The sequence below is a fragment of the Branchiostoma belcheri genome, unplaced genomic scaffold (genome assembly GCF_001625305.1).
Source record: "Branchiostoma belcheri isolate BF01 breed outbred unplaced genomic scaffold, Haploidv18h27 scaffold29, whole genome shotgun sequence".
In the NCBI taxonomy this organism is placed as follows: domain Eukaryota; kingdom Metazoa; phylum Chordata; class Leptocardii; order Amphioxiformes; family Branchiostomatidae; genus Branchiostoma; species Branchiostoma belcheri.
The window spans coordinates 21,786-28,984 of record NW_017803898.1 but is presented as its reverse complement, the minus strand read 5'-3'; the positions used below and the strand labels follow the sequence as shown (position 1 = coordinate 28,984).

Below are 7,199 nucleotides of genomic sequence, written 5' to 3'. Positions count from 1 at the left end.
TGATTTGATTTATTGAAATTGCAACAGTGCAATACACGCGGAACAGAGGCAGCTGTTGCTGGTGTTGTGTCCCGCACATAGAAACGAATACTGGACAGACAATACTCATTTTCACTTGAGTCTAGTGGGGAAAGTCGTGTGAAGTGCCTTTCCCAAGGGCACAAGATCGGTGGCATGTCAGGACTCGAACCCGGAACCCGGGACCTCTTGATTCCGAGTCGCTGCCGTTGCGCCACACGACCCCACTGTTTGTTTATCTGTTTATATGGTACACATGTCAACCACACATGTAGTTTGTCCTCGTCTGTCCCTTACCTCCTTTTCGTCATTTGAAAAGCTTGCAAGCCGTCCGCCTAACTCGTCGCACTTGTCCTTCGCTCCTAGATAGTCACGTTCCTCGTGTATGATCTTGTAGCAGCTGATACCGTCTTCTGAGTGCCAGCCCTCTGGGCAGAATGGCTCAGTGGCTGTAACCAGAAAGAGGTAGAATGATGAAGATTTAGAAGAAGAAGAACTTTATTGCACAACAATTGCACATGGTACAATGTATGGCAAACTACATAAAGAGAGTAACAAACAATAAAATGTGTTGAACAAGATCTAATGTTGAAAATACCTAACAAATCTATATCATAATTATTCAAATAATAAGGGATAGCACAAGTCTTTGATAAAGTGTTACAATCGAGTGGGCTAATCACAAGTTTCGGAATTTTCTCTAATAACAAAGCATTCTAAGAAAGAGGTAATAGTTAGAGATACAGCACAGCAGAAAGAAGTACATTGCAACACATCTCACAATTTGTATCTTTGTATTTTTGTTTTCTTGTTTTTTTACTTAAGTATATTTTGTAAATCTTTGTCCGCCGGGAACATTGAAAAACGCCCTTGCGTTTTACCCTGGGTAAATAAATAAAAATGTAAAATGAAATGAAATGAAACGAACGCCACTTTCGATGAAACCAATCTAATTTGTTGATTATAGTATTTTCAAGGAAGTAGACTTGAAGACATTTTGTACGACAACTTGCCATGAACTAATCTCCAAGCAGATCATATGGTGACAAGGTAGTATCCATTGGCTAGAGGAGTGTCCATTAGCCACCGTATGATCTGCATGGAGATTAGTCATGAACTAATCATACAAAAACGTTTATCTGTATTTGTGAATGAAAATACGAATTGGCCCTTACACCCCATTGCGCACAGATGTAAAAGAAAGGACCCGCCCCTTAGGTGTTGCCAAAAAAAGAAAACTTACTGTGCACGGTGGCTTGGGAGGTACACTGGCCCTCACAGTAGGTATGCAGGACTTCTTCTTCACTCTCACAGTCGTATCCTTCCTCGTCGTAGTGGAGTTTATCGGTAAAGTTGTGCGGTTGGCACACTTCCTCTGCTGGTGATGCTCGTATTGTGCCTGCATGTCGGAGAATATTTAATCCACACGAGCTCTACATTTTTTATTCCTCTGTATTGCATTATCTATATCATCACATAAATAAATAATAAAACCAATAGAAAGAATGAAGAATGAAGCTCCTCAAAAGTCAAGTGTGCGACCGGTTCATTACGACATAACAGCAAGAACATAACATACTGGCTCCACAAGAAAGCCCAAGCCCTCCCTATCACACTCACATCTCTGTCTTTCACAGCACAATCCCTCAGGTCCACCTTCATAGTAGGTTTCAATGCTGTATGGCTCGTGATAGCAGAAATATGGAATCTCAGGTTGAGGAATACAGATGTGTGGTTCACAGCGGTCCATCACCATAGGCATACCGAAGGGCGGTGCCGGCATCTCATAGCACTGACAGACGGTGCAATTGTCGTCGGGCAGCCCGTACGTCTCATTTACCTGATAGATGGAAGGAGGAGGTTTGAATACCAGTAGTTAAAACTAGAAAGGTAACATTTGCCATAGAACATGTTTAGTATAATTAGGTACAACTGCTCACTGTACCCTTCATGTGTATAGTTTAGCGTAATGTAGAATGTACATGTAGAGTCGAAATATTCTCTAGCCAGTAGTTCTTTATCAGATACAATGTCCGTTAACCATATATATAGCATAATGTTAGACACATACCAACTAGTAATTCTATTATTTGCCATACATTGTACCCGTGACAATCGTTGTGCAATAAACTTCGACTTGACTTGACATTTGCAAGGCAAATGCATAATGTTTAGTTTGTTTTCCTTCGCATATGGTCTGCTCTGTTAATTCTTACTCAAACACATTTATAGATAAGGCCAGACAGGAGTCGAAGTGTTTTAAAACACACAACTAGATGAAAATCATAGCTCGGTTCCACTTGCTCGGTGACTGGTCAGTGATTCAATCATCATTAATATCGAAAGGGGGTTCATTGTCAGTGTCCTCTTACTACATGAATAATAAAGTAGGAAAGTAACTTACTTGAGGGAAGGTTTCCGAGCCATCAGCATTAACTACTACATTAACTACACCACTAATTACCACCTCTTACTACATGAATAATAAAGTAGGAAAGTAACTTACTTGATGGAAGGTTTCCGAGCCATCAGGATTGACAACACAGCAAGGAACACGCACGCACATACCGCAGCATTGCCCTGGGATTGTGCTGGGCTGGTACTCCATACACTGAAACAGAATCCAGCAAAACGAAAGTTAGGGCATGATGCATGTGTCATACAACACTTAACGTCATTCGGGACAAAACTTGGATTTTAAAATCCTACAGAGACTCATTCTTTCCTAGATCTATCGCAGAGTGGAACTCGCTGTCACCGAGTACAGTGGGGGCATCCTCACGAGCTTTTACACTTAAAAGCTCAAACATGAGCTTCACGTCGGTGAAGGTTAGACATCCATGTAATAAGATACGCCAAAAACAGTTACTCAAGCAACTGGATATGATTTCGGAAATGGTCAGACGTTTCAGGTAGCTTCGTCAGTGACACTAAGAAAGAGACTGCAGGAGAAATGCAGGTTCACAGGTACGAACTATTGATTGATATGCAAATAAGTGAAGACAATTTTTTGGGAAGTCCAAAATGAAGCAAAAGATAGACAATTCAAGACAAGGATGATTCAAATTAGTCAAAGAGTTCCTGTTGTTTCAGAACAGGAATTTAAGTGTTGTCTGTCCTTGTGGCTGGGAGAGCCAAGTTTCAAGTGCCTGAGAGTTCCACCCGAAGCCCCCCCCCCTCTGTTGAGTGTGGGGTTAAATGTTTAGAGTTAAGATGTTCAAAGGTTAGGTGCAGCAGGTTACGCCGAAGGGCGGCTGTACAGATACAGATGCAGAAGTTAGCCACTTACCGGCAATGGACATGATTCATCGCAAATCTGAGTAGGTTGACATTCGATTTCATGTAGAGAACCGCCGTGCGAATGGTTTTCTTCCACCACCGTCTCCAGACACTCGCATACCAAGCATTCAAAGGCTGCATTCCAGGTGTCACCAGGCTACAGGCGTATGAGACAAAGAAAATGTTAAATGAGTCAATCTCAATTTGTTCTGCCATAAATGTTCAGAAAAATTCAAAGTAAATTGTACAACAATGCATATTATCCAATTAAGCCAATGGCTACAAGTTCTTCCTTGTGTTTACAAATAAACGATTTTATTGCTTGATTTTTACTACACACACACACACACACACACATATATATATATTGTTTCTCTCTTTGGCATATAGTTATTCTGATGATAACGAGGGACATTTGGTACACTTAAAAGAAAGACTTCTGCAACAATTATATGTATTACTAATGTATACGCAATGTTACCCAATTACAAACGTATAACAATTACATGTATACCCTGGTCGTGATGCCCCAGTGAGGGGTTTTGACCAGTATTACATAGAAATAGATATACTAAGCAATGAAATTTTGATAGAAATTTTAATTTTTCTCCTGGAGGAACCTATTTTTCGTACCAAGTAGAATGTTTGTTCCGTCGAAACGTCGTCAGGTAGAGGTATCCCCAGCGAATTCAGGTAGTCCACGAAGTCAGTGTCTATATAGATGCAGTAGTCTGGTAGTGGCTCTAGAAAAGGAAAAGGCAAAACATTTTTTTTATTTCAGCTTTCTTACAATAGTAAAGTTTATTTCAAATTCCTGCCCGAGGGCTAAATGCAAAAGAAATAAAAGGGCATTGAAACAGAGTACAGAATCTACATAATAAAAGGTAACTGTCTAAAACCTCTAGCTATTTCTAAAACTATGTCTGAAGGGTTTGGCTTCTCTTTTGTAAATTATGAGACGTAAAGTTCCACTTTTTACAAAATTTATGTGTTTTGGGTAGTTGAATAGTTACAATAAGGTGCATGTAAAATGGCAAGGGAGAACAAGGAGATTCAATGTGTTAATTTAAAAATCCAAATGCTAAAAGTTTACAAGTTATAGGCGGTTGTAATTCTGTAAATTACACCATTATTATAGTATTACATAGAAATGTCTATAAATTACATACATACATACATACATCTTTAATGGATAAAAAGGCAAAACTGCCTGTGAGATCCACATCTGAAACCTTATAACTATTACATTACAATAGATAAATTACAAAAATATAAAATATTACATTGTCCTCGCTTAGCAATATGTAGAAAGTATAGATGATAATACATATGTGACACAACGATGTTGGAAGCATATTTCCCACCCAATGACCTCTGGAGTGTAAAGGATGAACACAATGCAAAATACAAAAGAAAATTGAGTTTTTATAAGCGTTTTGTTGCGGTAATAGATTATGAGTAAGTAACAAAATACAAGAATACACGTTTCGTGAAATTGTGAATAATTAAGGACATACCACATTCAAGGGTAGTGCAGTTACATCCAAAGTTGAAAGGCACTTCAATTATTTCGTAACCCTGGAAAAGAAAAATGTTGTAAATTAAAGAATTGAGAACTAATTTGGTCTTTTAATTACAAAACTGATCTCTCTAACCTCAGGAAACGTACATGCACTCTTTACATGCCCGATCCCATATCTTACGAACCTATTAAACAAATATGGCACATAGTAAATCTCCCATGACCAATCCTATCAAGATTAGTTTTCATGTAACATACTATAAAATTATTATTTTTTACACTGATGATATTGATTACTTATTGGTTGATATTGTGAATATTGTTAAGCTCATTTTACGCACTTATTTAGTTGCCTATATGTTAACTGTGAAATACTCACTTGTTTAGTTGTCTATTTGTTAACTGTGCAATATTTGTTTCTCTGTTTTTAAACACTAGCATACAATTCAGCGCTACTTTTTAGTTGCGCTGCCACATGCTAGAGATTGTACCCATCGATCAATCAATAAACAATTATTATTATTATTATCAAATTAAGCTGATGACTATGGAATGAGTTAGATTCTACTCTAACCAAATGAGAAACAAAGAGAACTTACATCCTCGCATGTTATATCTGGCAGTGGCGGGCAGTCGACACACACTGTAGGATAAGAACAATGAAATGGTCATGCACACATCCTGAATGCGCTAAAAATGAACAAAGAAGAAAAAAAATTCATACAAAAATAAAGGACCATTGCAACTGGGCCATTTAATGTATTTTTTATTTTACTGTTTCAACATTTATTACAAGAGATGGCGGTGGCACACTCGAGTTTTTCTAATTTATTTTTATGCCGCCACCAACACAAACATAATAGGGACGGACAACAGACATACTAATTTTCACCTTAGTTAAGTAAGGACGTCCGTGGCGTGGCAGGATTCGAACTCATGAGCTCTTGGTTCCGAGCCAAACGCTCTATCGTTACGCCACAATAACCCACATGGTATTCTTTTATTAAGAACCATTTCGCACATAAAGCCCTCAATAGGCAAGATAATGTTGCAAGATAATATGTACTACTCACCGCAGCTGTAGATGTTGCAACAGTCAGTTTCAGTGGTAGTCAACTCCTCGAACTGATTACACTCAGGGATGTTCGGGTCACAAGTAGACACGTCGCACACTGTTAAACAATAGACCGTTGTTAGCCTTGGTTGCTTTGGCGTATATAGATCAACCCATGGTTATTTGTGAAAACAAACAAGAACTTTTAGCCATATGTCTTGTACAACTTACTTTCTTCACATTTATGGCAGAACAAATTGAAATTTATAAGTTATTTAATAAAACCCACATCATTTCCTACAAATAACAAAGTTCGACATTAAAAAAACTAAGATACTAAGAAATATTCACAATGCAAAAAGAGAAATTCGGAACCTCTTTGAAATGTTACTGGCGCATTAATCATGACTTCATCAGGACAAAATCGGCATGATTCCTTGAATACGTCGATGAAGGTTAGACATCCAGGTAATATGATAGCCAAAACACAATTACTCAAAACAACTGGGTACAATTTGAGACGTTTCGGACTCTATCCAGAGTCCTTAGTCATTGACTGAGGATCCAAATGAACCGCAGGTATTTAAACACGAACATGAATTGATTCCTCGAAGATATGCCGTGTTGAAATCACATTGACTTACCGCAATCATAGTCAGGTGCGCAGTCATCTGGATCCTGCACGTTGATCGGCACATACCCATAGCCGCACACCGGTACATCCGGATGTTCGCAGGGTATATCACAGACTGAAGAAAATAGTTTTTGAAAGAAAAAAAATATAAAAAAAAACCCAGAGCTGTAGCTACTATACATTAAATTGTGTGAAATAAAATGATGACCTTAGCTGACCTCAAACATCAATTTTCTTACTTTCCCTAACTGTTTAAATCGTTGTCAGCTTAGATAAATGTAATAACACGAAGCTCATCATATACAGGTTTGAGAGGCTAACGTGAAAAACTAAGCCTCATTTGATTTAGGCGGTGAACATTGTTGTTGGCATCCTCCTGTCTCGAGAGACAATGAAGGCCGTGTCAGTTCCTACACCTGGGATCGAACCCGGGTCTCCTTGTTTGAGCGCCGAACGCTCTAACCACTACGCCGCACGACGCCACTGGCCATTAGAAGAAAATAAAGAAATTCTTACCGCACTCGTACTCTGGACAGCAAGGGTCGAAGTCGGCCACATTCCTCATGACTTTACAGTAACCTTCGCAGACGGGCTGCTCTACAGGTTCACAGTACACGTGCTCACAAGTGAAGTAGTTAGGGCCACGGCAAGTACAGATCTGGCAACTGTCACCGCCGGGGACCCAGGTAGAG

At 39.0% G+C, this 7,199-nt stretch overlaps 1 protein-coding gene across 3 annotated transcripts in view; it reads right to left on the bottom strand.

Moving 5' to 3' along the window:
• The window catches only part of LOC109473003 (mucin-5AC-like), a 35,702-nt gene that overhangs the window by 17,159 nt on the left and 11,344 nt on the right, over nt 1-7,199 (bottom strand). The gene's annotated exons all lie outside the window — the stretch shown is intronic.